Source organism: Hyaena hyaena, unplaced genomic scaffold (assembly GCF_003009895.1).
Source record: "Hyaena hyaena isolate Hyena2069 unplaced genomic scaffold, ASM300989v1 scaffold_31, whole genome shotgun sequence".
Taxonomy (NCBI): Eukaryota; Metazoa; Chordata; class Mammalia; order Carnivora; family Hyaenidae; genus Hyaena; species Hyaena hyaena.
Window position 1 is genome coordinate 1,731,665 of NW_024080664.1, and position 21,977 is coordinate 1,753,641.

Genomic DNA, 21,977 nt, shown 5'->3' on the forward strand with positions numbered 1-21,977 from the left:
GTAAAAAGTTTTTCCCCAAGATAGAATAAAGCCATCATATCATGAATGTAGCAGTCATCCAGAGGAAAGAAAACACCATTAGGATTAGAAATGATGTGCTTTATGGAGATAGTTTGTGGTTTCGTGTAATCTACTATCAATATTTCAGGAGAAAGATGTTCCACTCATCAGTCAGCTGGAAGTCAATATCTCCACTTAAAACCAACACCCAGGGGCCAGATCACATCTATCTTTTATTGGAAAAATAACATTCTCTCTAAGTTTTCTTTCCTGCAGTTCTTGAGATTCTAATTGTGGGGTGGTTTCTGTGTGTATATGTATATACGAAGCAAAGAGGCTTTTCTTCTAGAAAAACACAAGGAAAAGACAGAAGCAATACTTTCCTTGTGCCTCCCCCCTCCCCCGCTCCCACCCGCATCACCCCCTCGGGAAGGGAGGGTGCTCTTACTTGACCCTTTGAAATCACATAGTCAGTCTCACTCGGTAAGACAGAGGCCAAGTGAGGGCGGTTGTTTGGTTGTTTGCTTCTCTGTTGTTTGTTTGTTTTTAAAAATCCACACCAGTAACTCAGAGTGCCTGAGTCAGGTGGCATCTCCATCGGACGATATGAAGACTGGACGGACGGGAAGCAGACCCATGCTCTCCCCCGGGCATCGCACTGACTGTTGCTGAGAATCTTCGGGGAAGAGAAATATTCACCTATAAATAGGATCAATGGTACAGATCTGGCTTTGTCATGAAGGAGAAAAAAAGCCAAGAAAAATTAATTACATGTAACAAAGAAATGCTTCAGACGCCATTTGGTCTTGTGCCCTGAATATAAATCTCCAAATGTTTCTCACTTGAATATTTTAGTGGGGAAAAAATAAAATTAAAATTAAAAATCAGATGCCCTATTGTTGTGTTTCTGTAGCAGCGCAGGGTGGCTGTGAAGCGTGCTCAGTGGGTCTCACACTGCGGGGCTGGGACGGGACGGAGGCTGGAGGCTCGTGTAGGGACTGGAGGCCCCACACAGACCCCCCCCCCCACCGATGGGCTCCCCGCTGGGCATCCGGCAGAAGGGGGAACCATTTCTGAATGGTTCCTACCTATGGTGTATGGAGCAGAGAGTGAGTTTTCACTTCAATAAAGGAAAGACCATTTAATTATTCCTATTCTCCTAGAACAGTTTAGGAAGAAAATACCTAACGGGTTGGGGTTTTAGAAAGAGAAAGAGCTAGATTTATGGCGCTGATTAAAAAGCAAACAAACAAACAAAAAGCGAATGCTTCGAATCAGCTAGACCTGAGTGCAGTCTCTACCATCATCTCTCTCTTTTTTAATTTTTTAGCATTTATTCAGTTTTGAGAGACAGAGAATGAGTGGGGAAGGGCCAGAGAGAGAGTGAGACACAGAATCTGAAACAGGCTGAGACATCAGCACAGAGCCTGATGTGGGGCTTGGACCCACGAATGGAGATCATGACCTGAGCTGAAGTTGGATGCTTAATCGACTGAGCCACCCAGGCGCCCCTCTACCATCGTCTCTTAATAGATGTTTCTTGAATGATCCTCCCCAGCAGATGCTCCATGTGCCTGCCGCGAGCTGGGCGGTATGCTGAGCGCTGGGGCCACAGCAGTGAACACGGGACAGATGTGTCCCCCTACCCCTCCTCCTACCCGCACGGAATTCCCACACGTGTCCTCGGGCAGTGTCTCCTGCCCCCAGTTGCCTGGCCCTCGCGGGTACCTTGAATAAGCACCTTTAGGGCAAGGCTGTCACGGACATTCAACGAGAGAAGAGCCCCCTGGGTGCTCTGTACAAAGCAACTGCACAGACGTCTAAATTACGAGAGACGGGCCTGCTAATCAGTCTAAGTTATAAGTGATGGCAATATTTTGGGGGTCAAATGTTGAAAAGATTCACAGAATAAAGAATATTTTCTTTTTTGAGACAAAGAGAGAGAGGGGTTGAAGGCGCGAGTGGGGGAGGGGCAGAGGCAGAGAGAGAATCTCAAGCAGGCTCCACGCTCAGTGAGGAGCCCAACTTTCAAGCCCATCAGCCTGGGATCATGACCTGAACCAAAATCAAGAGCCGGCCGCTAAACCACTGAGCCGCTCAGCCGCCCCTCTTTCACTTAAAAGCAGAATCATAATAAAACTCTATCTCTCATGTTCTTTCCTTCTAAACAAAAATAACGAAATGCGTCATGGTCACTTGAAAAGCAAAGTTAACTATTTGCCTGTGTTTATATATTCCTTTGAACTATCCTTTGAATTTCTTTTGTGTCTAAAAGTAGAAACTGCTTGTTAGTGAAAATGTAATTTGATTTTCATACAGAAATAACTGACTTCAGGGGCGCCTGGGTGGCACAGTCATTTGAACGTCCAACTATCGATTTCAGCTCAGGTCATGATCCCAGGGTCATGGGATTGAGCCCCACACTGGGCTCCCTGCTGAGCATGAAATTGGAATTCTCTCTCTCTCTTTCTCTCTCTCTCTCTGCCTCTCCCCTGCTCATATGCATGCTCTTATGCTCTCTCTCTAAAATAAAAGAAATAATAATAAATTACTCCAGCAGCGTGTATAAATTTTAACTCTTAAGACTGCTATGAAGGAAACAAACGATGGTGAGTTTCAGTGGCACAACCGGTAACGTTCCTAAATATGGCTTAAAAATAATATACAACCCTTGCTTTTCTGGATCACGGAAGTGATGTTGTTCATGCAACTCATATTTATGGGGCGCCAGGAGCTGTGCAAGTGGACAAAGGACAGCAGCGGACAGGGGACCTAGCGCTAGATTGCTCCTTGTCTAATGTGGGAGACCAGTATTGAACGAATAGCCACTCGGTGCTTAACTACCGCTAAAATCTTGAAAGAGAAACGTTCCGCCCTTTAAAGTATCCTCCGTAATTTTATCACATATGCACATGCGTAGTTTATTTTGTGCCTCACTATTAAATATTTCAAGCTTACAGAAAACTAGAAAGATTAATGAGCTCACCTGTGCTCATGCACGTTGCGCATCCACAAGAGCTCATCCCGTTTTGTTGTGTAGGATCCCACTGTGTGAAGGTACCATTGCTTTGTTCATTCATTCAATTGTAGGAATGGGTTGTCTCCAGTTTTTGGGTCTGAGGAGTGGAAGTGCTGTAAGTTTTTTTGTATAGATTTTCATGTGAGCATACGTTTTCATTTCTGTAGGGTGAAAACATCTGAGTAAGAGTGCAGGTCATATGATAAGTGTATGTTTACCTTTGGGGAAAAATGGTAAAACCGTGCTCTGGAATGGCTGCTCCATTTTGCGTTCCCACAGCCACACATGAGACTTACAGTCGCTCTGCATCCTCACCGGTGCCTATTGTTTTCGCCGGTTCTCACGTTAGCCACTCAGACAGGTGTGAAGCCATCTCATTGCAGGTTAACGTGCATTTCCCTAATGGTTACGCCTGTTGAACTATGATGTCAGATTTGTTAATATTTTCCTTCATGTTAATGCCTTTTGTGTTCCTTCCAGGAAGGCCCGGGTGGCTCAGTCGGTTGAAAGTCCCACTTCGGCTCAGGTCATGATCTTGTGATTCAGGAGTTCAAGCTCCACATCGGGCTCTGTGCTGACAGCTCCGAACCTGGAGCTGCTTCAGATTCTGTGTCTCCCTCTCTCTCTGCCCCTCCCCTGCTTGAGTTTTGTCTCTCTCAAAAATAAATAAAAACATTAAAAATTTTAAAAAATAAGTCCTTCCACAGATCATAAAACTATCCATCCCATATACACTTCTAAAACTTTAAAGTTTTGCTTTTCACATATAGATTTTTTTCTGGCATATTTATGCATTTCATGACACAGGATTTGTTTTTTTCTTTTTTTCAGTGTTGTTAACTATTTGTCCAAGCATTGGTTATTTAGTAGTACATGTTCTCTGCTTTGTAATGCAAACTCTGTCTTCCTGAAGTTTGGAAGAGATCTTGACCCCTGGTAAATACACTTTCCCTAACCACAATGTACTTATCAACATGGCCTTGCCTACCCTGGGCTCTTTGCTTTTCAATGATTTTTCAGAAGCAACTTGCCAAAAATTTCATCGAAGTTATAAAACACATTGGTGAGAAAGGCCAGTTTTACAAGTTTGAGTCTTCCCATCCAAGAACATGGTAAATTGAATACAAGGTGGCATTGTGTAAAAAGTTCACTGTTATTTTATGTGGTACAAAGAAAGAAAAAGTGTTGCCAAGTGATCAGTGACCTAAGATACAGCTAAGGCACTGTCAATTTTCAGACATGTCCGATTTCTGAGATGTTAATGTAAAAAAAAAATGCGTATTTCAGAACTGATGAAATTTGGTGTATGTTTCCAGTTATATGGGTTCCTTTATAATATCTTTCAATAAAGTTTCATAATTATTTCCATTAATCTATATCACTTTTGTTAGATAGATCCATAAGTATCATGAGGCTTTTTGCATTAACAGTAATATCTTTACAGTTCTGAATGTTTCCAGCTAGCCTTAGGGACACAATGAATTTTGAAATAATTCTTATTATTAATTCTTATTAGTTCTAATAGTTTGCCTATAGATGTTCTTGGAGTTAACTTTTTGTAATTGTTTTCTTTTCTTTTTTTTAATTTTTAAAAATGTTTTTTTTTTTTTTATGTTTTTTTTTTTTATTTATTTCTAGGAGAGAGAGAGAGAGACAGCATGAGCAGGGGAGGGTCAGAGAGAGAGGGAGTCACAGACTGAAACAGGCTCCAGGCTCCGAGCTGGCAGTCAGCACAGAGCCCGACGCGGGGCTCGAACCCACGAACCGTGAGATCATGACCTAAGTGAAAGTCAGACGCTTAACCAACTAAGCCACCCAGGCGCCCCTAAAAATGTTTATTTTTGAAAGAAAGAGAGGAAGAGACAGAGCACCAGTGGGGAAGGGGCAGAGAGAGAGAAGGAGACACAGAATCCAAAGCAGGCTCCAGGGTCTGAGCTCTCAGCACAGAGCCCAGTGCAGGCCTTGAACTCACAAGCTGTAAGATCATGATCTGAGCTGAAGTCAGACACTTAACTGACTGAGCCACCCAGGCGCCCCATTTTGTAGTTGTTTTCTAACTCGATCACATCTTGGTAAAAGAAGGTGATAGGTTTGGTACTGATTCTTTGGAATGCATAGAGATTTGCTTTGTGGACTAGAAAGTGGCCATGGCCAGCGTTTGGAAATGTTCTACATAGTTGGTGTTTGTTAACTACAGAGTGCAGAATTTTTTCAGTATGTGAACATTAGTATAGACTTGTTAATTTTATGATGAAAATCTTGTATATTGGTTACTGAAAGACTAGTATTTTCCACTAGTGTGTTTATACATTTCTTCTGGGAACTTTTCAAATTTTTGCTTTACATTGTTATGAGTCTAAACTACAAGATGCAAAAAAAGTTTAAAATGTTATATCTCCTTGATGGATTGTCCCTCTTGCCATTACGTAGTGACCACCTTTGTCTCTAATGCATTCTTTCCTTACAGTCGATTTTAACTGATTTTATAGTAGCAGGGGCTTCCTTTGATTAGTGTTGACCTAGAACATCATTTTTTGCCCCTGTGGACTATAACTTTTCATGTTTAGGGCTATCATTTATGAACAGTAGGAAGATAGATTGTACTTTTAAACCCAACTGACAATCTACCTTTAATTGGAAAATTTAGTCCGTTTATATTCATTGTGATAACTGATCTATTTAGGCTTAGTTCTCAGTGTTATTCTGGATTTTCTGTTTCATCTTCTCTTTCCATGTTTCTTTTCTTTTTCTTCCCTACCTTCTATCATACTGATGGTTTTTCTTTCCATCTTTCCTTCCCTTCTCTGCCCCTGCTCCTCACTGCCATGGAAGCTGTCCGTTCTATTTCAAGTCTTTTAGTACTGTCTTCAAAATTTGTAGCAAGTACTTTTTGCTTAACAAAATCTAAAGTTAAATTCTCACATAATACAAGGATCTTAACATGCTCAAACTCCAATGTTCCCTGCTGCCTTACCAGCTCCACCTTGTTATTATACACCAGGAAACATCCATTATTTTATTTTGCACCACTGTTTGCTACAGCTCATACTTAGCATGAGCTTGGGTTTGCTTGCACATTTACAATTTCTCTGCTCAGCGTTTTCTTGCAGCTGACTTATTATCTTGGCCAGGGCAGTGGGGGCATGTTGTGAGGCGTTCCTCTTGGCGTTTCCTACCGTGATAACTGTTACCCCACAGGTGAGGGAATAAAAGCAGGGGCTCTGGTGTCTGCTGAGTTCATCCATCCCAAGCTGAAACTAATGTTCACATATTGAAAGAATTCTGAACTCTTAAATTAGCAAACACATCTTTTTCCAGGCAGATATGAAACAGTTACGACCACTGGCCAAGGCCCCACACTAGGCCACAAAAATAATATTAATGTGTACCATGAATTGATAACATCCATACCCGAGGACTGAGGAAATGACCACGGGGTAGGTCTGCAAACCCTGCCAATCCACAGGGAGACAGATGTGTTTTGGTAGGAAGAACTCCTATGCGGTTCCTCCATTGTCTTCTCCTGAGATGCCTTGTTTAGATCAGATGCCCCGGGAAGAGAGCTGGAGGTGAGGATTCTTGTGCACACTATTTATTGAGGGGTTGCTCTCAGAAGTGGGAGTCAGCAGGAAGGGTTTGGGGAGGAACCAGGCAAGTTAGACCTAGACTCAGGCCTTGGTTCAGCCCTGTCCCATGGGGGCTCAGAAGATGCCTCCTACCTCGGGGGCTTGGTGTCGTCTAGCCCTGTCAGTCAGACATCCCTGGAGGCCTCCCCGGGAGGGGAGGGGTACTCTCCCAAGCATTTGCAGGTGAGATGACTCCCTTTGACGAAGGACAGCGCTCTGGAGAAGGAGGCAGCCGTGAGCCAGTAGCAGACAACTCTTGCAGCATCTGGGGCTGGGGCCCCCTCGGGCGGTGAAGATGGGCTCAGGGCCCCGGTGCAGCCACCCCTCTCCTGGGGATGTCAGCTTCTGCCTCCCTGCCTCTGGTCCCCAGTTGCATACTTTCCCCAGATCTGTCTTCCAATTCGTGAATAACCTTTTCTGTTGTTTCTATGGTCTGATCTTTCTCACTGCATTTTTAAGTTTAATGGCTATGTTCTTCACGTCTAGAGGTTTTGTTTGTTTTTTTTAAAAAATTCATCTTCTTTTCCCCTAGTGCCTTATTCTTTTGCTACATATCCAATTCTTCCTTAACTTCCTTAGACATTTCTAGCATATGTGTGTAAACTTGTTTATATTCTCTCAGTTTCTGGGGGGCGGTGGGGAGAAGATACCATCCTGTTCTTTACCTATCTGCTGACTTTTGCCCACGGTGAAGTACTTATTTCGGGTTTTATCGTTTTAGGTTATACGCTCATTTAGAGTGAGGCTTTATCCGTGGGCTGTGGGTGTTTCCCTCATTAGAGCTGTTGGCTTCTGCCGGGCGCCCCAAGAGTATCCCATACCTGGACGGCTCTCGATGTGACTTTGTTGGCCTGAGGATCCCTAGATCCTAGAGGTCGTATGCACTCAAATCCGAGGGCGAGCCCTGTAACAAGTTCCCGGGGGGGCCTCGCCCCACCACCCTGAGAGCCAAGGTGGACAGGAAAGCTCTTCCTTGTGTATGCTCCAAGGGGCAGGTTTCTTTCTAGTCCATCCTCCCACAAAGATGCCACGCCTGAGAACCTCTCATGCAGAAGCCCCCGACCCAGCTCTCCAGCCGGGCATGAAACCCACTCCTGGTAATGTCTTCCTCCTAAGTGTGCAGTCTAGCATGTTCTAATCTTTGTTTTCTTCTCAGATTTGGCCTCTAGGGTTTCCCTTTCTTCCTTGTATGCTCAGCCGTGTGTTTTAAAAGTGCTACCTTTTAGGTGTGTTCCTAGGTCTTTTCTAATGAGCATGTTTTCAGGTGGACCAGTCAGCCACTTTGCCAGAGCCCTGCACTTGGCCCTGACCTCCATTCCTGAAATCTTAGGCTGCAGGTGATCGCCGTCTTCCACAACCTCCTTCGGTCCCTTTCCCTGAGCCGGCTGATGCATCTCACTGAAACCCCCATGCCTCCCTTCTACCCTTCTGCTCTCCATCTCCCTTTCCTGCCCCAGCTGGCCTGCACCCCTGACAAGTCACACCCACTACTGTGGCCAGCACCCTGAGGTCATCCCAGCCACCAATCTTGCATCATCCAAAAATACGGGTCCTTTGCACCTAGGCTTCTGAGCACTACCAGAAAAAACAGACCACGGGGTCTTGTACCATTACAATGGGACTGCCTGTGACTCTGGCTGGGTCCCTGGCACTACTCAGCAGCCCATTGTGTACCCCTGCTCGGCTCCCATCTCGGGAACCCCCAAAGCCGTTTCCAACACGCAGGGCTCACAGCAGGAACATTCAGTGCTGCCAGCTGGTGTTACCACTAGCCTGTCTTGGCCTGTTTCTCAGCTGTGACCATGTATTATAAAACAAGGTGCCGTCCTCACCTCCTGCCCCACACCTAGAAGCATGTCTGTATCTGTACAGACACTCCCCTCTTACCCTTTCGAGTCTTCTCCTGGTTAAGGTTTCTTCTGCCTGGGCTTTCCGGCACCTCCCTTAGACCTGAGCAAGAGCACCCCTGGCCTGGGCTCATGCTCTCCAGCGCCCCCCCCCCAGCGTATCCTTTCCCTGGTGAGAAGTCTGGGGCTCGTGCTCCCTGTTCAAGGTTCTGCTCTGCACAGCTGGAGCCCCTGAGTCCCTGTCCAAGTGGCCAGAACCCATTTCCTGGACCCACGCAGGGCCCCTTCCTCAGTCCTGCTCTGCTGAAGGAGGCCAAGTGCAGTGGGCTGGTGTGTCCAGGGTGTGGGAGGAAAGTGCCTTCAGGTGTTTGGCAGCGGGAAGAGAGAGGGGACAAGCCAGGGCAAAGGCTCCCCTCTGGCAAGGGAAGGGGGGATGACTTGAAATTCCAGTTACGGAGTAAGTGTGTCAGGGGGGACACCCAGGACATATTTGATGGAACGGTCTGTTGGCTTGATTTGCTCTTTCTACGGTATTAGGAGTGTGACGTGTGCCCTCCCCGAGCCCCTTGCCCCAGGCCCACGTGTTAGGGACGGTGTGGAGCTTCCATCCTCTGGGGTGTCCTGTGGGGCCATCTCAGGCCACCGCACGCTCCTTTTCCGTGGCCACTGCCGTGCAGGAGTCCCTGCCCTGGGAGAAACTAAAATCCTTCCCTCACAGTTCCCATCCGGGCTCCTGGATCCCCCTCCTCACTGTTCACGTCGGCAGGGTGACCACGTGGGGTATCATCCGCGCCCAGACACCCTTGGGCCTGAGGGGCTGCTACAAACAATGTCACCAGGATGGCAGGTGACCCTGAACCTCCCGGCTGCCTGCATGCCTGGCTCGGCCTTGGAGTTCTCTGGGGGGCGGGAGGGGGGCAGCTCCCAGGCTCCCATCCCAGCCACTGCTATAGGCTCGCAGGTCCCCCCCACGCCAGGGCTCCCCCCTCAGCCTTTGGTCTCCTGCCTGAACCGTCTCTGATGCTCAGGGTAGGGTGCTCCCAGAACCATCTTGGGACTTGTGCTTGCCGGACCTGCAAGTGTGGGGACTTCTCTCGCCTGCATGGTAACCCTGAGTCACTGCCCCCCCTTCCCCCGGGGTGGACAGTTCTGGCCAACTGGCAACACGGCCTTCCATTGGCTCCCCCCCCCCCCCCCCCCCCCCCCCCCCCCCCCCGGCCTGGCCACCGGCCCTGGCATGCCACGCCTTCGCTCCTGCCGGGGGATCACACTCCTGCAGCTGCTGGCCCCGAGACCCGTGTCAGACCCCGCCGCGCGGCACCCAGGCTAAGGCGTTTTCAGTTAAATTCCTCAAAACACCAGCACACTCAAAGTTACTGCGCATTTCTCACTCACTCTGTTTGCTGCTTCCCTGAGCTTTCCAGGCACCCTGGCCTCCAGGCGTGGCCCCCTTTCTCAGCCACTTGCCACATCTCCCCTCCTGCCCACACCCCGGCCCCCTCCCCAGGCTCCTGAAGTCCTCCAGGACTTCAGCTACTTCCCACGGGGCGGGCGGGGCAGATGACCTCAACACTCTATCTCAAAAAACAAAAGAGATGAAAAACAAAACAAACAAGCCCGTCCCCTTTGGCAGGTTTTGACTGTCTGCCCAGTCAAGGTCAGCTCCACCGCCCTGAGGATCCCAGCCCAACGGAGGTTCACAGAGGCTGCTCCCCTGCTTCTGCCCCGGGTGTCTTCGCAGCCTCCGTCTGAGACAGGGTAGCGCCTCAGGGACAGGCCGGCTGAGCCCCTCAGCTACTCGCCCCAAAGCTTCCTTGATTTCATATCCCTTTAGAGATTTCTCTTTTATACAAAAGTAACCCACGTTCACTGGGGAATTGAGAACGCCAGGCTGAGCAAAAAGTGAACAATGGTGTCTCGGCTCCCGCAGACTCAGAAAGAAGCCCTGGGAACATTCTGATGGGCGTCTTCCTGTCTTTTCTGTGTCTATAAATGTATTCATTTATAAAGACGGTGCCGTGCTGTAATGATGTTTTATAGTTTTCCTTTTCACTTAAAACTCTAAGTGGATTTCTTTCCATAACATTAAATCCCCTATTTTTGGAAGCTTGGAGATAGATATTCCCACCTCCAGAATAGATATGTGCACGAATTAATTAATGTATCTTCCAATCATTGTTGCTGTGAATCTTTTAGCTAGATCTTTACCAATGTCGGTTATCTATTTCACCGGAAATAAGGAAGTTCTAGAAGTGAAATCATTAGGTGAGAAAACATGCAAAACGTTAAGGATTTATGTGTCTACTTCCGTAGCTGTCTAAAAGTTTCTACGAGTTGACACTGTTAATGTGTGTTAGTGTTTACTTCTCCACATAATGCTTTTATCAAATAGATAGAGTGTTGTGTTTCCTTATTATCGGGGAATGGAACATTCTGTCATGTTTATTGGGCAATTCTCCTTTTGTGTTTGCTGTTCACGACTCTGTTCTTGCGATGCTTGCTTCGTGCCAGCTTTGAAAGCCCCCTCACTGTGAAGGAGATTCAGCCTTTATGCAACATGAGATGCCCCAGTCATTTGTCTTTTACATTTATTTATATTTTGGATGCACAAGGAGGTTCCACCCCTGTCCCCCAAACAGGGGCAGTTACTGCCTCCCTTGTTGTTTTCTTTTGAGGTAAAATCTCCCCGTGAAAGGCACAACTCTTGAATTCAGTGAGTTCAGACACCTGTTTACTCCCCACCCCAATCAGGATATGAACCATTTCCTCGGCCTGAAAAGTTCTCTTTGCCGGTTTTCCCTCACCCCCATCCTTGAAGGGAACCAGACTTCTGATTTCTATCCCTGTGGATCCTTCATGCTGGCGCCTGAATTTCATATTAACGGAGTCACGGTATATTGTTTTCATGTGGGAATTGTAGGGTATTTTTTGACGGTCATTCATGTGTCTCAGCAGCTCATTCTCTTCAATTGTTGAGTAATATTCCTTTGCACAAATAGGCCACAGTTGAAATATATCTCTTTCTTTGCTGATCTTACCCCAAATTTTAACTGAAGCATAGTCAAATTTGTCAGTGATTCCCTTCACAATTGGTGGCAGTGTTCTCTTCTATAATCCTACGGAAATGCCCACCAACAGATTTTTCTTAGTACTTTCATGCCTTTTCTTGTTTAATACTTGAACCTTCATCTGATGAGGCAGGAACCCAGCTTTTATACTCTTCTCTTCAGCTGATAAGCAGGTGCCCAACCACATTGTTTTCTGATTTGAAAAGCTGCCTTTATATTTAAATCCTTACAGGGTGTAATGTTCCAAATACCTGCCAATTGCCACGACACAGGCACTGACCGGCCTGGAAGGCTGCTGGCCAGGAGCTGGGACAGACAGACTACGCATCTCAGCTTTTGTTTGCTTGGGGATGTTTCTTTACTTTCTAGGACTTTCCATGCATCTCAGCCAGTACTATGTTGTTTCCATTATGGAGTCTCGGTAGTGGATTCTGTTTTCTGGGAGCACTTTCTTCCCCATTACTCTTCTTTTTGACTGGTCTCCAATGTTTATTCTTCCCAGTGGGCCATTCAACCATTTGTCAAGTCCCACGAAGTTCCACTGGGGCTTAACGTTACAGTTCAGTCTTTTTAAAAAAAAATTTTTTTTAACGTTTTTTATTTCTGAGAGAGAGACAGCATGAGCAGGGGAAGGTCAGAGAGAGAGGGAGACACAGAATCCGAAACAGGCTCCAGGCCCTGAGCTATCAGCACAGAGCCCGACGCGGGGCTCGAACCCATGGACCGTGAGATCATGACCTGAGTCGAAGTCGGATGCTCAACCCAATGAGCCACCCAGGTGCCCCTACAGTTTGATCTTCAAAATGTTCTTTTGCTGATGTGACTGGGAACTTCCCATCATGTTTTTCTAATGCATATACAATGCTAACCACAGTGCCTGCTGTATGGCAAAACTTGATAACTAGTGGCATTTATAACTATTGATTGTACATCTGAAAGCTATTGGGTTTTCTTCTTGTTGTTATATGTTTATAATTGGCCACCTTACTCAACTTCTAGAGTTTTTTCTTTTTATTTTCTGAGTCTTCAGAGTTGTCTCTATTTTTGATGGGAGAAGGATCTGTTTCCCTTTCTTTACTCTGGCATTCATGTTCTTCCTGAAACAAATCCGTATGAGTTTGGACTGTTTTCCACCTGCCTTCCCGGCTTCAGTGTTAAGAGACCTTCCTTTCCTTGTGCGGAACTCTGCCATCCTAATCCTCACCAGGCGTGAGCCGTCTCCTTCACCAGACATTCCCTCCGAGGCCGAGCGCACACTCCCACGTTCTTCTTCAGAAAAGGCGAGTGGGGTTCTGGCCTCACTCTTCCGGAGCGCTCAGGACTGGAGGTGAGGCTCACTGGCGCACCACAATGCGGCTACTCATCCCTCTGAAGGCAGTTCTCCCTTTTAATCAGTCCCGCCTTGGGTTACAGCCCAGAACTCTTCCAGGTGACGGTTCCTTCAGGCATGTAACTCTCATTTTGTACTCGTGAAATTAATTTTACTAGACTTGTACCCATTCCCCCTGCATTTCCTGATTATTGTACGCTTTTAGTGATCCGTGAAGTAACTTTGTAACTTAATTTTTATCTGAATGGAACTCAGCCACTGGTTGTTGCATCTTACACGAAGAGAACATTCGATAAGTGTACCTCTTGCCGGTCACTAGTGGAGATCTTCAGCTATGCCTGCTGTTTTACAATTCTGCAACCCACCATTCATTTGCTATCTTAGGACGGGCATTTCTACTTAAAATGCCCAAGGTTTCCTAACCATTACTTATTATTTCAAGATGCTTAAAATATTATGAAATTGAGCACTTTCATTTTGAAAATTCTACAGGTTTTTCCTCCAGGCGTCAAGCAAGAACCTTAAAATGAATCTCTGTTCATTTCTAAAAAGAAAGGCCCTCAAAACAAGCAGTCACAGGGCTCTGCCAGCTGCCCGCCGGCCGGCGTTGTCACGGACTCTCCGCCAGGCTGCACCTATTTGCCTCTAGGATTATTCTAAACTTGATCATCAGACTGACCTGTTTTCTGATTTTAAGTTCTGGAGAGTCGACAGGGGGAAAAAGACCCCCAAAGCTTCTTAACACTACAAATAAAATAATACCACAAAGCATTAATTTTCATTAAGACAGAAACGCTTCTGATTTTCTCTCCTGGAAGAACGTCTGGGCCGTAAAACCCGGAAAGGACGGGGGTCAGCGGAGGAGTGAGCGCATGTGCGGCTCCGCTGGACGGTGATGGGCACCGGGGCGGCCAACGGCGGGCACTGCGGGCCGACCCTCTGCCCTAACGCAGCAGGTGCCTTCCGCGGACCGAATCCCCCCCGGCGATTTCGCCGCGGACTTTTCTTCGGTCACGGCCAGGTGGTCGAGGCAGGTAGGGCCCGGCCCTCCGGCCCCGCCTGCGTGTCCTCACGCGCACCGCGGTGTGAAGCGAGTCCGGGGTCGTTAGGGGCGCCTGGCCGGCAAGGGCACGGTGGCGGCGGCGGGGGAGAACCCCTGCGCTCAGGTGCGTGCTCTCCCTGAGCCTGCTTTCTAGGAAAGAAGCTGTTCCAGCGATGAGACAACATATTTAACGACACTGGGTGAAGATCTCAAGCCTTTTCAGTCCCTCGTTTGGGCTGAGAGACACCGTGCCGGGTGCGAAGTGTTACGGAGCAAACCCCACCGTCAGGCAGGCTGCGGACTGCGCGCCGCGCTTGGGTGGGAGGGAGCGCCCTGCTCACGACCCCCGGCCCTCCCGCCAGGCCGCCCGCGCGCGCCCGCACGCTCGCCGCAGGCGCTCCCTCCCGCGGGCCACAGTCGCCGCTCCGGAGGGCGGGAGGGGCACGCAGGCCGCAGGGCGAGGACCCTGCAGCGGGGGGCACAGGCCGGGGGCGGTCGCAGGGGGCCGTCCGCGGGGTCTGCGGGGCCTGAGGGGCACGGAGCGGCCACGAGACACGGCCCCGACCACGCCGACCCGGCAGCCGGCAGCGCCGAGCACTGGGCGCGGAAAGGCGGACCGGGACCACCGTGCGGGCTCACTCCCCGCCCGTCGGGGAACAGCCGCCAGCCAGCGCCCCCCGCCCCCAGGCCGCGTTCCCGCCGCGGGGCAGGGCGGGGCCCGCCGCGCCTGCGCACTCGCCCCCCGCGCCGCCCGTGCGTCTCCCGGAGCACGCCACACCACGTGACCGCCGCCAGTACCCAAGATGGAGGCCGCGGCCAGGCCCGAGCGGCCCCCTGCTTCAGCCCGCGCCCAAGGGGGCGCCCGCTAGGAGCGCTGTCCCGATAACTAGGCCGGCACGGAACAGCTCTTCGGGACTGCCGGGCGGAGCTCGCCGGGGCCAGGGCCCACGTAAACAATCACAAGCCGCCCGACTCCCTGCGTTTTCTCAACCGCGAAGCGCCCAGCGGCTGGCGCCTGGAGCGTCCTTTGGTAGCCCCGCCCCCCAGGATTGGCAGCTCGAGCAGCCACCAGGGTCCGGGACGTGTGCGGGAAGGCGGGCAGAGGTGGAGCATCCCTACCGTTTGTACGGCGTCTGGCCTAGCGGTTGGCCGCCGCGGGACGAGGGGCGGGAGCACGCGGGGCGGTGCCCGGGGCCCCACTGGACCAATGGAAGGACGGCCGGGCGGCCGGGGAGGGCGGCCGGAGGGCGGGGCCGAACCGTAATTGACGAGCTCTTCGTTAGAAATCGGGCAGGAGGGAGGGGCCAGGGAGGGGAGGTGATGCAAGGCTGTCGCGGCCAATGGCTGCAGAGCCGCCGGCTGGGGGGCGGGGCCGGGTCGGCTGACGGGCGTCGGGCGTGGCCTATCAGCGCCCGGCTCCGTGCTGGAGGGGGGAGCGGCATCATGGTTCAACGTGGGTCAATTTTTTGTGAATGAGGAGGGGAGGTTGTGGGGCCGCCGCCGCGGAGCACCGTCCCCGCCGCCGCCCGCGCCCGAGCGCCCGCCCGCGCCGCCGCCGCCTCAGCAGCCTGGGCCCGGCGCGCCGCGGCCGCGTCCTCGCTGTCGCCGCCGCCCGAGCGCCCGCCCGCCCGCCCGCCGCCGGCGGCGGTGGTGGTGGTGGTGGTGGTGGCGGCGCAGGCTGAGGAGATGCGGCTCGGAGCGCCCGCGCGGGGCTAGAGCGCCCGCCCCGTCGCCGCCGCCGCCGCCGCGGTAAGCGCAGCCCCGGCCCCGGCCCGCGGGCCATTGTCCGCCCCCCCGTCCGCTCCCCCCTCCCAGCCCGCGGGCCGCCGGCCCCACGCCCCCCGCCGCCGCCGCCGCCGCCGCCGGCCCGGCAGGTGGACGCCCGGGTCCGCTCCCCGGCCCGGCCCCGTGCGCCAGGCCGCGAGTGGCGCCCGCCCGTGGGTTTTCCGGAGCGGCCGCCGAGGCCGGGCCAGGACGGCCCGCTGGCCTCCGGGGGTGGGGGGGGAGCACGCGCCCGGCGCCCGCCCAGGCCGAGCCCGCGGCAGGTGGGCCGGGGGCGCCCGGGGCCGGGCGGGCGCCGTTTATGTAACTTTGTCCAGGGCTGTGAGTTTGCAGAAAAACGTCCCTCCCCGGGGCTCGCGGCGCGGGTGCCCCGGTCCGTGACGGGCGGGGTGGGGGTGCTGCCCGCGCCCCCGGGAGGGTGCCCGCAGGATTCCACGGGCCGAGCTGTGGCCCGGTCCTGCCCAGATGGTGTGAGCCGCGTTTCCCGGCGTTGCAAAAACACGCCGCGGGATTATGAGCAAATTATCTCGTATTTACATTTAACGTTGAAATATTTGACACTGTTACAGCACGAGACCGTGCGTATCAGTTGGAAAGGCCGGGGGTGGAACCCAGTGTACTCACTTAATGCACATCAAAAATTTGTAATAACTTGCAGCAGCTGATATGAGTGTTTTCTTTATTGCATGTTGTAAATTGACCTGCTGTGACACAATTTTCAAATAAAGCGTTGCAGAAATTAAACTTAAGTTATTTTAAAACTAATGACTTTCTTAACTAAATCTTAATTGCATTACTGTAGAGACCTACCTAATTGCTTGCTGAGAGCAGTTATGCCTGCCCCCGGTGAGGGAGGAAGGGGCCTGGGCAGTTACTCTGCTTCCTCTCTTTCCTCTACTCAGGCTTTTCTGTTTATTCCCAAAAACCACCTAAGCATGGAGGGCCTGGGAGTAAACATGTAAACAGCCCTCACCCAGCGCCAGCCCAGCAAGAAAGATCGGGGCGATGCTGGTGGGTTTGCACCTTGGCCTGGTTTCACTTTTTCTTTTGCAATACGATCGAGGCTGCCTGGAGTTTTAATTGCTTCTGATAATTCCGTGCATTATGTCAGGGATCGTCCTGTGAAACTGATGTGGTTTCAGAATTGAGCCAGGAAAGGTGGCTGTCAGTGGGGATCGGGGAGAGGAAGAGGCATTGAATTAGGAAAACTCAACTGCTTGTACACAAATATACACTACAGCAATTACGAAGCAACAAAAGTTATTGCAGAATTTTGCGGTAACTATGGCAACACAATTACTCCATTATAATTGGAAATGCAAAATGCCACCCCGTTAGAGAAGTTTCATCAGAATGGAGTTTTGGAAATCCAAAATAGGCGAGATTTAACACCCCCCCAACCCCCCCCAGGTAGCTCCTGAGATTTTTAAAATCTGTGTTCAATTATCTATTTTTAAGGTGAATCAAGCCTTCCCAGATACTCTCCTCCCTTGGGTCTGTGGCGTCTTTCCCCAGAATTCACATTTGTGTGGGAGGGAAGTATTTTCCTGCCTTAAAACCACACACCCTGACACATTGTAAGACTTCTATAGCTTTCTGTGTTCTGGGCTTTTATTTTAAAGATCAAATACTCTCCTAAAGAGAGCGGTAATCAATCAGAAAAGAAGCAGGATTTATGCAGCAGGAAGATGTAACACTGCCCTCTTTAGGGTTAGTCCCTTCTGGAAGCTGGCGGCCCGAGTGCCTCTGGGGGAGCCCTGGGGCTGGGGAGGGGGGGCGATGTAGGGCTGGGGGGGAGGGATGACTGTGGACTACTGTAGGCCTCCGGACCAAGGACAGATGTGGTCTCAGCAGCCCTGAGCCAGAATGTTCTGTGGTCAGCAGCTTCACAGCCACGCAAAATCAAACTCCAAATGCCACGCTCTCCGAGGCCTCGGGGGCCGTTAGGGCAGCAAGGCCGACAGAGCAGCCTGGCCCCCCTGTCGGTGTGCAGCTGGAGCGAGACCTTGACTTTCCGCGGCCAGAGACCTGCTTTGTAAGGGTGCCCCTCTTGGCGTTTCCTGGGGGCACTGTAGTTCTGGAAGTTTCCAGAACACGTTGTGGGGTTGCTGCCGTTTAATTTCGTTATAACTTTCCTTTTAACTACTGCATATTTATGCCCAGTAATCGACTTCCATTTTCCAGCTTCATTGTGAGGCTTCAGTGCAGCATGAATGGCTTTGAATTTCTCATCCTTTGATGTTGGGGGTGGCACCAGGGGAAAGGCGACTTTGTGCCGTCTTAATTGCCAGAGCAGAGGCAGCATTTCATCACTCCTGTAGAATCCATCCATACCGTTCTCTATTGAAAACGGCTGGGCTTTCATCGCTCAGAAGCTGCCCCGGGTACTAGATTAATACCTGATGCAGGGAGCGAGGAAGACGCACAGAATGAGAGGCAGCTGCTGGCCCGGAGGCCGCGGACGACAGGCTGTGGGCAGGCTCGGGCTCCTGGACCAGCATCGATGCCCACAGCTGGGGGAAAGGGCCGGCCCAGCCTCGGCGTGTGCGGAGGCCTCAGCTCCGCGGCCTGAGCCCCTTGCCCCTTTGGGGTCAGCCTTCCACTGATGGTGTGGTGGGGGGCAGGCGTCAAGTTGGGAGGGGCCTTTGTTTCAATGTCAGACAGTCTGCATGGGTTCGAGGCTGTTGTTGGTCTTGACCTTAGAGGAAGGTGTAGCCTCCTTTGGTTTAAACCAAAGGGTTTAAAGGTTTAAACCAAAGGGTTGCGTGTCGGAATTGGTGCCGCCTTTAACAGACCTTTGCAACATATGCTTACAGAGCGTTTCCTTTGGGGGAAAAAATGTCCTGAAGGAAGATCTGTGAGTTCTCTTCCTAAGATCAGTTTTCTCTTCTTGGGGTCTGTTTAGGGGTGCGGGGTGGGCTGTGGCATCTGTAGCCGCTTGAATGCCTTTTCTCTTGCTGCATTTTCTGGAAATGGAAAGTGGTCCAGGGCCCTACACAGGTGGCCCCTACTTGTGACCCTCCATGTGACACCCGGGACAGAGCCTCTGCTCTGCATCAGTGGGTGTGGAAACAAGAACGTTCCCTGGCGGTTGTGACATAGACTGCTAGCTAACATTCTCAGGCATGGGCGTAAGGGCACCTTCCTCATGAAGTAGCTGTTCCTGTACCCATTTTGCAGAGGAGGAACCCGAGATTGGAGGATGGAGCATCCGGTACCCGTAGCTGAGTCAGGTCCCAGACGCGGATTCCCTCTTTTCGTCCATGCCTCTGCTTCTAGGTCAGCGGTGGTCTTGAAGTGGAAGTTCAGCATTGTCGAGGCTTCTGGGAAGGCATAGCGTCTACGAGAAAATGACAGTTTGGGGTCTCTTTTGGGTTTGGTGTTGTGTTGGCTGTTGCTGGAGCTGAAGCCCGAGCTTTGGTAGGGTCCAGGAAGTCGTTCTGGCTTCCTTGTGCTGTCCGCTGGCATGTGCATGTGTGTGTGCGTATGTGTGTGGCATTGTAGGACTGGAAGGGATCTTCACAGTCTTGTTGGCCGGCAGTGGGTATAGCCCATGCTTAAGATCTGAGCCTGCCTGGGGGCTGGTGATGTTGGTAGAGGGCACCCTGTGCTCCACATCCATTCCAGCCAATGCACTTTGGCCTTGATTGTTTTGTCTGCCAGGATTGCGTTGGAAGATTTTATTGGAAGAAAGCATTCTAAAGATCAAAAACTTTGAAAAGCCACTAATGTAATTTATTCTTACTGTAACACCACGCCAGAAACCTTAAAGATAAAATGTTGACAGATATAACAGTGTAAGAATGAAAGAAAACTTTTTGGCTTAAGATTCCATAAGTGAGGTTAAGAGACAATGAGAGAAAAAATAGGTAACAAGATGTGCCTACCGTGAGCATAATAGCCAATATGTAAAGAGCTTTTGCAAACGAATAAGAAAAGAGTGAGCATCTCTATTGTAAGATGAGCAAAGCCTATAAATAATACAAATCACAGTAGCTAATGTAAAAGCTTAGCTTTGTTAAGAGAGAATTTTAGGTGAAGGATTTCATTTACGCCCATTCCATCAGCGAAAGCTGTTTGATAACCCCCCTTGGTGGCGATGACAGTAGCTCCTATCTTAATAAGGTTTTTGTGAAATCGAAATAAGTTATTATGTGGAAATTGCTTAGAACAGGGCTTGGTACACAGTGAGCACTAGGTAGGTGTCGGTCATTCCTATTATTTGTTCTCTGGGGAGCAAATTAATTACTTCATTACCCTCCAGAAAAGTTTTGTGTGTCAAAAACGTAAACGGTCATGTCTCTGACCCAGCAATTGTGTCTGTGGGGACCGTCGATTCTTAGGAAAGAATGTGAGAAGTGCTTAGGCATCCAGGTGCGTGCGGAAGGTCGTCGCTCCATGGTTTATCAAGGAGATGCTTCCTAAAAACACTTTGGTATTTTCTTCCTTGGGATATGTGCACACAGGCTTGCAGATCAGAAGTGTGCAGTGTATTAAGCAGGGAGGTCCTGAGCAGGACTCATGTATGTATGTATGTATCTATCTATCAATCATCTATGTATCTATCTCTGTATCTACTTATCTATGTATGTATGTATTTATGTATCTATCAATCTCTGTATCTATCTATCTACTTACCTACTTGGGTCTCTAAAGTGGTACTGGTGATGCTTTAGTGTTGGTGTTGTATACATTTTTGCTCTGAGCATGTATTTTTAATAGTAATACCTTTTATTTCTTTTACCCTGGTATTTCCACTGGTGAGAAAAACCCTCTTCAACTTGGTTATAAAGGAGAAAAACCAAGTCCTTGGGCCGTTGATAAGCATGCTTAGCATTAGAAGAATTTAGGGGATTTGGTTCTCCGACTCGGCGGTAAGCTCCCCTCTAGGGGAGCTGGCCTCCTGCATCTGGGCCGCTCTGGTACAGTCCGTGCTGTGACTGGTACCCTCAGCGGCCTCTGTCGATCTGTCCCCTTCATCCCTCCAGGCCGGTTACTGCGTCCCATTGTTCTCGGGGCCCTGAAAGGCCTGCCGGACCCTGGCCTCTGTTTTCCTGGCCTCACCTGATACCTGTCGTGTTCCCTGAGCTTCAGCCTTTCCACCTGCTGTGCTCTGCAAGCCGCCTTTTGACCTGGATACTTTGTCCACACTTGGTGGTTCTAGGCACTGCCTTTCTTCATCTCCCTCTTCCTGGACCCTCACCTGTGCTGGTACATGGTGACGTTTGCTCCCCTGTTACACGTAAGCCCAACATCCTTTTTTAAAAAACTTTTTCTTTATGAAAAAATTTTTTAAATGTTCGTTTATTTTTGAGAGAGAGAGAGAGAGACCACAGGTAGGGGAGGGGCAGAGAGAGAGGGAGACAGAGAATCTGAAGCAGCTCCAGGCCCTGAGCTGTCAGCACAGAGCCCGACGCGGGGCTCGAACTCGCAAGCCTGAGATCATAATCTGAGCCAAGGTCAGGTGCTTAACTGACTGAGCCGTCCGAGCGCCCCGCCCAGCATCCTTTGATCCCTTGCTGCCAGGGTCCAGTGGTGGAGTCAGTAGCTCGCTGGGACATTGGAAGCCCAGTGTCCTCCCACTAGTGGGGGCGCCAGGGGCTCTGCGGGCTGCACACCTGCTCCGTGCGCCCGGTCCTGGTGTTGGAGGTGCTCTGTGAGGGCTCGGGGGCGCGGCGCCGGCCTGGGTGCACAGCCTGGACGGGGACTGGCCTTGGGCCTCACGGCATCTCTGCTCCTGCCCTGCTCTGGAATCGCCCGCTTCCTCCCTGCCTCAGTCTGGAAGCTGCTTGGTCCTGATTTGGAGATTACATGCTTTTAAGTGGATGCCGTAAATACAAGTGAAGTGGGTTCTGGTGACGCAGTGAAGAGGCACGTGGGCCGCCGTGCGGGGCTGCGGCCTGTGCGCACGGCTCGTCCTCGGCCGGGTCGTCCGGGGCCCCGGTGTCCCAGAGGGCCAGCCGCTGCTTTTATTAATGACGTTTCCCCGTTTGTCCCATGTCGGAATTAATGACATTATTTAAGTCGTTTCTTTCTTAACCTCATTATTTTCATGCGATACCTCAGTACGAGGCAGCATGTACACATCTCGCGGTCTGCTCTGTTTAAAACTGTGGGTGTCAGGCTGTGCTCGTTTACTATCGTTTATGAGGTATTCTGTCCGCGTGAGTCAAGTGCTTTTGTTGGACTGAAGTTTGAGCCTGAAACAATAAATCAGTTCTTATGGCCCGAAGAGCTGGCCTTCCCGGGGGGGGGGGGGGGGG

General features: G+C 50.6%; 1 protein-coding gene and 1 long non-coding RNA gene across 7 annotated transcripts in view; one reads left to right on the forward strand and one right to left on the reverse strand.

Moving 5' to 3' along the window:
• Positions 1-215: 215 nt before the first annotated feature.
• Positions 216-15,118, reverse strand: LOC120229521. Its single transcript, XR_005527761.1, has 3 exons — positions 15,052-15,118; positions 2,987-3,180; positions 216-699 (listed from the first exon to the last, which is right to left on the reverse strand). It is a non-coding gene; the product is annotated as an uncharacterized LOC120229521 (long non-coding RNA).
• Positions 15,119-15,606: 488 nt separating this feature from the next.
• HDAC4 (histone deacetylase 4) overlaps positions 15,607-21,977 on the forward strand; it is a 281,399-nt gene continuing 275,028 nt past the window's right edge. For 4 of the 6 annotated variants that reach the window (XM_039228574.1, XM_039228577.1, XM_039228579.1 and 1 more), the window contains exon 1: positions 15,615-15,681. The gene's annotated coding sequence lies outside the window, so the exon portion shown is untranslated. Of the gene's footprint in view, positions 15,682-21,977 lie in introns of all 6 variants that reach the window. The other 2 variants (XM_039228580.1, XM_039228576.1) reach the window with 2 other exon arrangements.